The sequence below is a fragment of the Rattus norvegicus genome, chromosome 14 (genome assembly GCF_021556685.1).
Source record: "Rattus norvegicus strain SHRSP/BbbUtx chromosome 14, alternate assembly SHRSP_T2T, whole genome shotgun sequence".
Lineage (NCBI taxonomy): Eukaryota > Metazoa > Chordata > Mammalia > Rodentia > Muridae > Rattus > Rattus norvegicus.
Genome location: NC_141547.1, coordinates 81,357,724 through 81,368,216, shown reverse-complemented (window position 1 = coordinate 81,368,216; position 10,493 = coordinate 81,357,724). Strand labels below are relative to the sequence as shown.

Below are 10,493 nucleotides of genomic sequence, written 5' to 3'. Positions count from 1 at the left end.
GAGCGGGAGGCGAGCGGAGCGGGCGCGCGCCGGGCTCCCCAACACCCGCGCTCGGGATCGCTGCCTACCCCGCGCGCCCTACCGCTCGCCGCCTGCCGCTCTCCGCGCGCGGCCCCGGCGCGGATTTGAAAAGCCCGGTCCGCGGGCGCTTTGAGGCGGCAGCCAATCAGCGGAGCGCACTTTTCCCGCGGCTTCTGGGGGCGGCGGCGGCCCCGGCGGCGGCGGCGGCGGGCGGGAGGCGCGGGGGCGGGGTCGGCGCCGCGCGCGGAGAGCCTCGGCCTGGCCGCGCTGCGCCCGCCGCTGCCGCCGCCGCCCCCTCCTGTTTCCCTGCCCTCCGCGGCCTCGCGCCCGCTGCCACCGCCGCCGCCGCCGCCGCCGCCGCCGGACAGCCGCTGCCGGACAGCAGCCGGAGGATGCGACGCTGCGCAGGTCACTGGGGCCGCCGGCCAACCGCCGCGGGAACTAACCGCTGGCTGGGGAAGGGAGGCCGGGCCGGGAGGCCGGGAGATCGAGGCCCGAGGGCTGAGGGGCGGCTTGAGGGGCTGAGGGCCCGGTGCCCGGGCCAGGCCAGCGGAGGATGTGCGGCCTGAGGCGAGGGTGGAGGATCTCGGGAGGCTGGGAAGACGCGGCCTGAAGTGCCGGTCGGACGCGCACGGCCGGCGACGGCTAACGGGGCGGCGGGCGCGCGGCCATGTTGGGCCCGCTGGCCGGGGCTGCACCTGTGCCCGGCCGGCGGGCGGCCGCCTTTGTTCCCGGGGCGCCCAGCGGGCCGAGCGAGCCTTTGTGCGGCGCGGGGCGCGGGGCCGGGTGGCACGGTGGGAGGGGCGGCCGGGTGGACCGAGAGGCGCTTTTTGTGTGCGGAAGCGTCCGGCGTTGACACTCGGGACGCCGGCCGTTGGTCAGCGCAGCGCCGCGGTCGCCGGCCCTTGCGGGGCCTCGCAGGTGGAGACGAGGCAAGCTGGACCCGCGGACCCGCCCGGGGCTGTGGCCGCGCCTCACAGGGCGCGCTCCCTCGCTCGGGATGCAGCTCTCAGCCTAGAAGGCGCAGGGCGCGGCGAGCCGGACCGTGACGACCAAGCGGCTGGCTACTGCTTTGGTTTTAAATCTCGGCATTTAAAAGATGTTTGGTTTGAGTTTTGGTGACAAGAAAATGGATGAGATTGTTGCATAGGACCGGTTGCAACACTGAGCTTTTCTCCCTTCTCAGCTCAGGACGAGGTTTGACATTGACGACGAAACGGTATGAAATCGGATGTTCTGACGGGAATCATTTTCAGGTAGATAATGGGGGGAGGGTGTCTTTTATAACGGAACCCATAAAGAGACCAGTTCGATACTGAGCGAGTTCAGAATTAGGTTAGAGAAGTTCCTAAGTACTGCTAGTTTAATCTCAGACTTTGAAGGCCTTGACTTTTAAAGGAACTAAATTCGAAGATGTTGTTTCTATTTTATGTATTTGAAATAAGATATCACCGTAGAAAGTAAGTTAGGAAACAACTCATTTTGGAAACTGAGACTTTTAACTGGCATATTTTCCATGTTTTAAGTTCTGGTGTACACACACAGATAGAGACAGGCAGACAGACAGACAGACACAGATAGACAGAGACAGACAGACAGACAGACACACACACACACACACACACACACACACACAGACACACAGAGTAGCATGGAGAGAGCAAGTCCTGTAAACACAGCTTTCTATGTGTTCTCCCATTCCCTAGTACTCAGAGTTCAAATCATAACTGTTGGCTAGAGATGAAGAGGGTTCACACCTTATACATTCGATTACTTTTGAGTCATTTCCTTTTCTTTCCTTCCATTTTCTTCTCTGCCCAGCAGCCTTCATTTTTGGTTTGATGGCTCATAGTTTGTGGATTTAATATTTGCTTGTGAATTTGTGTAAGCTTTTGTGAATAACTTTTACATATTCAGAACAAAAATCCTCCCGACTTTTGGCCTCTGATTCTAAGGGTCAACATATAGTGAATTTAAAAAAATATAATGGCCAATTGTCATGTGTTCACAGATGTGATATGTTCATTGTAATGTTATAAACTAGCATAATTTGAAGTTTGTGGAGACAACGAGAAAGACAGTATAAGTACAAGTGAGATTACTAGGTTATTTTAGTGCAACCAAGCTGTACAGGACTGTTAAGCCACTGCCTGCAGAATGTGAGGAACCAAAAGAAGACTTAAGTCAGAACTGCAGAATGAGTCAGGCATTAGAGACCCCGTGGGTGACTTAAGGGAGGAGTCTAGCCTTTCATCTATTCAAACATCCTTCCAAGAAGTACTCAGGCTTAAAAAGGTTTACTCACACGGCAGAATGAGAACTAATTAGTTACTTCCTTTTTTACAGTTTTGACAATTCAGTGTAAACCATGAATGTAGATGGAATTAGACTAAGAAGTGTTGGTGAGAAGATAGGAAGCACTAGTTAAATACATCCTATATGAGCTGTAGGGACTGAATCTCCTTACCAAGTAATAGCACATGTAAAAACATTGTGCTAAAATGAGCTCATGAATATAATTTGAATTTATTATTTTTAACCCATCAAATAACTTTGAGTATTTTAATTAGTGATAATTTAAAACAGATTTATATTTATTTATTTATTTATTTATTTTTTTTTTGAGACAAGGTCTTGGTAAGTCACTGTGACTGCCTAGAACTTACTGTGCAGACTAGGATGGCCTTGAACTTTGAGCAATCCTCATAGTTCTGAGATTGGAAGCATGAAGGGCTATGCCCAGGTGTCATGTGTCTCGGTTGCAGACTGAGCCCTAGACCTTGAGCATTAGGCAAACTCTCAACTGCTGAGCTATGCCTTTAGCTTGAAGACAAGTCCTTATGTTTACATATTCCAATATTGTGTTTTATTTTCTGGCAAATTGCTCAAGACTATAGAATACATACAACTTTTATGTAAGTATTGTAGACCCCTGGTTGCACTCTCTTTCTCTTGGGTCAGTATAACCAGAGTATCTGTCTTCCCAAATTTGTGGCGATTTGTCTTCACTCCAGGCTTTTGTACAGGTTGTTGTTGGGTATGGGCCACTGATTGTTCTATATAGCACAGCATACAACTTTGTAATGGGTTTTTTCATCTTCTGGGTAAATTCTTTTTTTTTTTTTTTTTTTTTTTTTTTTTTTTTTGGGTAAATTCTTGAAAGTGGTATTCTGTTAGTTTTGGGCACCCTGGTTTCTGCGTTTCACTTTTTCAGATCAGAAGTTCAGTTACGTACTATTAAGTGGACATGCTTTAGGGTAAGCAACCCATTTTTGGAATAGAAAAGTTGGAGAAAGCTGAATATTCAGCAAGAGAAAGAGTTGAACTGAGGCCCCATTTAAGTGCATCTTAGCTTGAGCTTTATGGCAGAAGCCAAGCCCCGTGGTTCCTGCCAGTTTTGGAAGGTCCTTGTAGTTATGGTTTGACTTCTTGTAGCTGTCTTTGATCTCTCCTTGCTCAATGATAAAGTGTGTGCCAGTGCTCAACAAGGCCAGAAGAAAGCATCTGACCCTCTGGCGCTGGAGTTAGAAGTGATTCGCAACACGGGTTTTGGGAATCAAACTGAGGCCCACTTGAAGAGCAGCAGGCCCTCTTAACCACTGTGTAATTTCTTTGGTCCCACATCTGTCTTTTATTTATTTGTCTGTGTATGTGTGCACAAGTGTGAAAGTCCATGTACAGGTAGAGGTCAGTAAACAATTTCCAGGACTTCTTTTGTTGTGAGTTCTAGGATTTGAACTCAGGGCCCCAGGCTTTTATTTGCTTAGCCATTGTGTCAGCCCCATCTTCTTTTGGCCATGTTTCCCCTTTGCATGATTAATTTTTTTTAAAATGTATTATATATAAATACATTGTCACTGTCCTCACACACACCAGAAGAGGGCAACAGATCCCACTATAGATGGTTGCAGGGATTTGAACTCAGGACCTCTGGAAGAGCAGTCAGTGCTCTTAACCACTGAGCCATCTCTCCAGCCCCTGCATGGTTAATTTTTATTCCTCTTTTCCACTTTATACATGCTCTGCCACGTAAGCGTGGACTCACTCTTCTTTCAATTATGTCTTACCTTGAACCTCATACAGGAAGCCTCTGTTTTGGAAGTACCCTGTTTTGGAAGGCTCGTGTAGGTAAGATTTCAGTATTTGTGACTTCCCTCATCTTTTCCTATTATTATCTGTTTTAGCTATACCTCTTGCTTGCCCTGAACCCTAGTCCCACTGTGCCTTAGTCTGTAGTATTCTCTAAGTGTGTGACTTGATTTTTATTTCTCAGAGGTTTTTACCCACTTTACTAGTTAAAAATATTCCCTTGGTCCTGGGTATGGTGGCTCATTCCTTTAATCCCACCACTTGGGAGGCAAAGGTAGGAGGGTCTTTGAGTTCAAGACCAGCTAGGCCTATTTAGTGAGGTCTAGACCAGTCAGGCCTACATAGTGAGACCCTTTCTCAAAAAAGAAACACACTTTTTTGGCATTTCATTCAGTCTTAGCATTTTCTCCATAGCTCTGTGTGTTTTATTTGTTTGTCCTTCCTGTCTCCATTGAGATAGCTGTAGATGGGGATTTCGTCTTTTAGTTTTTATCCTCAGTAACTAAAATGATATCCGAAGACTGGCAGATACACACTGGTAAACCGTCATTCGGTGCTTGTATGATGATGGAGTGCAGTTGATGAAGGAGGTTGTGTGAACATACTTGAGAAAGAGGAGAAACAAGGACTGGTGCAAGAGGTCAGTGAGGAGGCCTGTAGATCAGGACTAGAATAGAGTACTAGATAAATGAGAGGTCGGGGTAGGAATAGAGGACAGATGCAAGAGTAGGAGCTGATGTGTATGTGTTTTTAAGTTAAATTTACTCGTGTGTGGTGTGTGTGTGTGTGTGTGTGTGTGTGTGTGTGTGTGTGTGTGTGTGTGCGCGTGTGTGCGTGCATGTATGTGCCCATGTTTAGATTCATGCCATGGTGTGTGCATGTATCCACTAGAGGACAGTCAGCAGGAGTTCTCAGGAGTTCTGTTTGCTCTGTGGGCTGCAGTAATCAGACTCAGGTTGTCAGACTTGGTGGCAAGCACCTTTACCTGCTGAGCCATCTTTTGGACCTCTGATGTGGTTTTGACAGACTGGAAAGCTAAAGAGGAGAGGGGCCCAGATACTATGGTAATTACAGTATGAGAATTGGTAATTACTGGCCCCATTTTTACATTGTCCGCCAATGAGAGTGGAGAAGGGCCTAGCTTGTGACCTGCCTTTGTTCTTTCTGAAAGGAGGCTTTGGTGTCTTTCTTTTGGAAAGTACCCAAGAACTCACCTGGTGTTCCTGGTACTCAGAAGAATCTCTAGGTCTAGAGCATTCTCTGTCCTTCTGTACTGTCCTCTAGTCAACCCTTTGTCATGCTGCCCATCTCATTTAACATCCTGACTTATTTCTGGAGGTTTAGTGCTGTTTTAAAAAAAATTTTATTGTTGTTTATTTGTTTTGTTAGATTTTATTTTGTGTATGGCTGTTTCGACTGCGTGTTTGTACATGCATCACGTGTGTGCCCAGAGAGGGCATTATTAGATCTCTGGGACTGGAGTTACGTTGGGAGCCACCATGTTGGTGCTTGAAACTCTACCTAGATCTTTGGAAGACCAACAAGTCTCTAACTGCTGAGCCATCTCTCCAGTTTCCTGTGGTGGTTTTTGATGGTTCAGCTCTTGTCTCTGGGAAGCCTGCTTTCACTGGTGTTGCAACTCTGGAACCAAAGCCCAGATACACAGGGTGTACTCGTGCCTGATTTGTCATGGCGTTGTGTCGGGCTGCCAGCACATTGCCCAGGTTTTCATCCTCTTCAGTTTTGCGAAGGGAGGATCCTGACTGGTACCTTGGTACCTTTAATAGCTGCGTGTAGAAGGGACTCAGTTAACAAATGGAGTCAGATTTTGGGTATTATTTGATATTTTCTTAATTTTCATTTCATAAAATTGTGCAGGTTTAGATTTTATTTATCAATTAGAAATAGTTTGTATTGCTTCCTTTTTAAAGATTAGAATTTAGTGTAGAGTTTCTCTATGCAGCAGTGTGTGTGAGAGACAGACAGACAGACAGACGTAGCTTGTGGTTGACATGTAGGAATAAGTACAACTTTGAGGAGTCAGTTCTCCTGCCCTGTGCATCTTGGCCCTTTTACAAGGTTTTTGAGTTGCAATTTTTTTTTTGTTATTGTTGTTTTTCTTTTTTCTGTTTGAAACAGTTTATCTGTATAGTCCTGGCTGTCTTGGAGCTTTCTTTGTGGGCCTGGCTGACCTCGAACTCAGGGATGCTCCTGTTCCTGTCTCAGTGCTGTACTCCCACCTCCATGCTTTTTTTATTTTTTTTTATTTTATGTTTGTGAGTGTATTGGGTGCATGTATGTAGAGATAGCATGGGTGTGACTGGTGCCAAGGATGTCAGAAGAGGACGTGGAATGGAGTTTAACATAGGTGTGAGCTACCATTTGGATGCTGGAATAGAATCCAGGTCCTTTGCAAGATCTCTTGACCACTGAGCCCCTCTGTAGCCCCTATAAGTCTTCTTTATTTTACCTTAAATCACAGCAGGAAATTTCAAAGATACTAGTTAAATTACTTGCCCAAAGTCACTATCCTTAAGTCACTATGCTTTAATGATTGGGTTTTGAAGGGCCTGGGAAAGGCCATTACAGTTTTGTACTTGCGACTCTCATTTTCTTATTTGTTTGTTTACTTATGGTTTTTGAGACAGTCTTGCTGTATAACCTTGCAGGCATGTACCACCATACCCAACTCCTGCCATTCATTCCTTGTTTATTTTAATAATAATAATGTTGTTATTATCATTATTATCATTATTATTATTTGTGTGTGTATGTATGCGTGTGTGTGATGCTTGTGTGTGAGAGCAGGTATCCTTGTGCTACAGGATGCACATAGAGATGAATTCTCTCCTATCTTGTTGAGGCAATGTCTTCTTTGCTGTTTCTGTGGCTCTGCATACATCAATCTAGCTGGCCCTGGAGCTTCCAGGTGGTTGTCCTGTCTCTGCCTCCTCTCATGTCTGTAAGGGTGCTAGGATTATAGATGTGGGCCACTGTAGCTTTAAAAAAACAAAACAGCATCTCACTGTATAACCCTTGCTGGTCTAGAACTCACTATATAGACTAGCCTCAAACTCAAAGAGATTTGCCTATCTGGGGTTATAGGTAACACCACATCTGTTCCCTGTTGCAGCCTTTTTTGCTTCCAAAGAGGAACACAGGTTAGGTTTGCTTGGTATGTGCTATTACTTACTGGACTATTTCCCTAGCCTGGCTGGCTGGCTGCCTGGCTGCCTGGCTGCCTGCTTACTTACCTACCTGATTGATTCATTGATTGACTGATTCCTTCCTTCCTTCCTTCCTTCCTTCCTTCCTTCCTTCCTTCCTTCCTTCCTTCCTTCCTTCCTTCCTTGACAGGGTCTCACGTAGTCAAGGCTGGCTTTGAACTAGCAGATGATAACTTTGAGCTTCACATCCTTGGGCCAGAGAGATGACCGATTGGGTAAAAATACTTACTGCACAAGTATGATGACCTTAGTTGATCCTCTAATCTACAGTGGAAAGAGTGAACTGACTCCAGAAAGTAATGCTGTGCCACTTTCTTGTTGTTTTGTTTTGTTTTTCCAGATAAGGATTTTTTTTTTCCCTGTAGCCCTGGCTATCCTGGAACTAGCACTGTACATCATGTTGGCCTCAGACTTAACAGAGATCTACTTGCCTCTGTTTCCCGAGTTCTGGGATTAAAGGCAGCTGTGCCACTTACTATTGTTGTACCAGGAAGCATTCTGAGTCTCAAAAGATGACCAAGGAGCCATTTCTGATGTAATCACATTAGGGGGGGGGTCTCTTTATGACAACCTCAGGCTTGGGCTCTCCTCCAACCCATCCCTGACACAGCAGGACAAGAAGGGAAGGCAGGAACAGCCTTGAACCCTCAGCAGGACAAGTTTTTATAGGAAAATAGGAGTGAGGGAGAGGGTGCCCAGTCTGGTAAGCATCTAATAGAATGACTATAAGCCAACAGGTGAGTGCTCTGAAGCAAGACCACAGTCACAAATGGTCTGAAAGTACATCTGAAGCAATCAGATTAATCTTTGATTAACTGTTGCTAGGAAGTAGCTAGGGAGTGACTTTGGCCAAGGATAAGCCGTGGGGTACATGGTACATGGGTGCATAGGTGCAGCTTGGGTTCTGCTGCAGGTCAAGTTTTCAGGCATTTTTCTTTAAGATGGAGGCTGGTCCCAAGATGGAGTAGGTTTGGCTTTTCATTAACATACATCTTACATAAAACATATAATAACAATATTAGTATTTATTGTTATTATTAAACTTCCAATCCTCTTGAGTTCATCTCTCAAGTGCTCGGATTAAAGGCGTATACCACCGTATTCAGTTTCTGTGGTCCTAGGGATTGAGCCCCAGGCGGCTTGTGTGCTGTGTAAACCCTCTACTACCAATTGTGCTATCTCCCCAGCCTTTGGATATTTCTTTATTGAAGAAGTAACAGATTAGCCCTGTGACAGTAATAAGCTGGGACCTTGTTTTTTATCCCTTGAAGTTTAGGGACTTGTGAGTAGGAGAAAAAAAAAAGGACAAAAGATTTTGTTTTTGAAAACCTGTGGGTTAATCTTGGAGGAAAAAATAAATCAACTCTAGATTTGATGAAATATTCATGTTTAACAGCTGATAAAACTACTGAGGAGAAAGGAATGTCTTAGACTATGTCACAGGACTGCCAGTGGCAGAGTAAGGACAGAAGCCTCAAGACATAACAGCCTTTTTTTCTTCTACAGAAAGACAGGAGAGGACTGTAGATGACAAGAGGTTGAAATCGCACTGAGAAGGGGTAGGGTTTATTTGCATCTGTGTCTGGTTAACGAAAGACATGGCTAAATCCCATTTATCACATTTGAGGAAATTAGATATTAGAATACTGAGTGCTAAGGATGTGTCTTAGTAAAAGAGCTTTAAATTAAAGCCTGTGGGCTCTGTCTCTAGCCTTATCATTCCAAATAAAAAGAATTTAGAACAATGTATAGATTTGTTAGAAAAAACATGTTTAAAAAATTCTCTGGTAGAGTCATTATAAGTAGCACAAGGATTTTTATATTTTAAACATTTATACAAACATTTATTAACAATGATTTGTGGTGTGGGATTTATTTCACACTTTTGACAGGTGAATGTGAGGTTAGATAAGAACTGGCTTAGATGATAGTATGAGTATGTAGGTATCTATTTTATGTGTCTTCAGAATTCCCAGAACAAAAAAAGTAACTCTTGAAGGAAAAATCTAGGTATATTACTAGGGATGGCATCAGGAAAAATTTCCTCATGGGCTGATTGGAGCAGAACTAGAAGGGGTTTGGGGTGTCAGCTCAATACAGGGTTAAGAGTACATATTCAGGAGGTCACATTATAGAAGAAGAAGAAGAAGAAGCCTAGTATGGCTAGAGGAGAAAATGAGGTGGGTAGATGTATGTGGGCTGTTGGAGAGGGTCTTTTAGATGTTGGTAAGTATTTTCATCCTGAGGCAATGAAAGGTTAGGTTCTACAAGTATTTTAAGGGAGTTAGGTGATGTGTGCAACATGGAGGTGATGGGATGAATATTTTGTTTTGGTTTTTGGTTTTTTTGAGACAGGGTCTTGCTATGTAACCCTGTCTGTTCTGGAACTCGGTATCTAGACCAGGCTGGCCTTGAACTCAAACAGGTATCTTCTTGTTTCTGTCTCCTTAGTGCTGTATGACAGTGCTTAGTGCCACCAGGCAGGTGGGAGAAGTAAGTATAATAATTGCTACTGTGCTTGTTTAGGTTAGACACTTGCTGTATTTTTCTGCTTTGTATGTCTAATATGTTTGAACATCTCATCCCTTTGAAATTTGATGTGGCTGTGTGATTTGCTTTGGTTATTGAAAAGTGGCATATTGTGGGCTGGAGAGATAGCTTTGCTGTTAAGAGCACTTGACTGTTCTTCCAGAGGACCTAAGTTCAGTCCTAGCATCTACAAACTCACAAATGTCTGTAACTCCAGTCTCAAAGGATCTGATGTCCTCTGCTGGCCTCGCATAGGTGTGGTACACAGACGTAGTCAAAATACCCACACACATAAAAATAAATAATAAAAAAAGCAAAGTAGTATATCCTTTCCATGTGTGTATGTGTATATTTATAGTTATTTAAGTGCATGTGGTTGACTGTGGAATCCAGAGGGGTCTGGGGATTGAACTCAGATCATTAGACTTGGGAAGCATCTTTACCTTGCCCGTCCAGCATATCACTTTTTTTTTTTAAGATTTTTATTTATTTATTATATATAAGTATACTGTAGCTGTCTTCAGATACACCAGAAGAGGGCATCAGATCTCTTTACAGATGGTTGTGAGCCACCATGTGGTTGCTGGGAATTGAACTCATGACCTCTGGAAGAGCAGTCGGGTGCTC

At 44.7% G+C, this 10,493-nt stretch overlaps 1 protein-coding gene across 10 annotated transcripts in view; it reads left to right on the top strand.

Annotated features, from left to right (window-relative positions):
* The first annotated feature begins 257 nt into the window (after nucleotides 1-257).
* Nucleotides 258-10,493, top strand: part of Nsd2 (nuclear receptor binding SET domain protein 2) — a 78,675-nt gene continuing 68,439 nt past the window's right edge. For 2 of the 10 annotated variants that reach the window (XM_087584327.1, XM_087584326.1), the window contains exons 1-4: nucleotides 258-429; nucleotides 1,208-1,277; nucleotides 4,105-4,149; nucleotides 9,789-9,830. The gene's annotated coding sequence lies outside the window, so the exon portion shown is untranslated. 10 annotated transcript variants of the gene reach the window in all.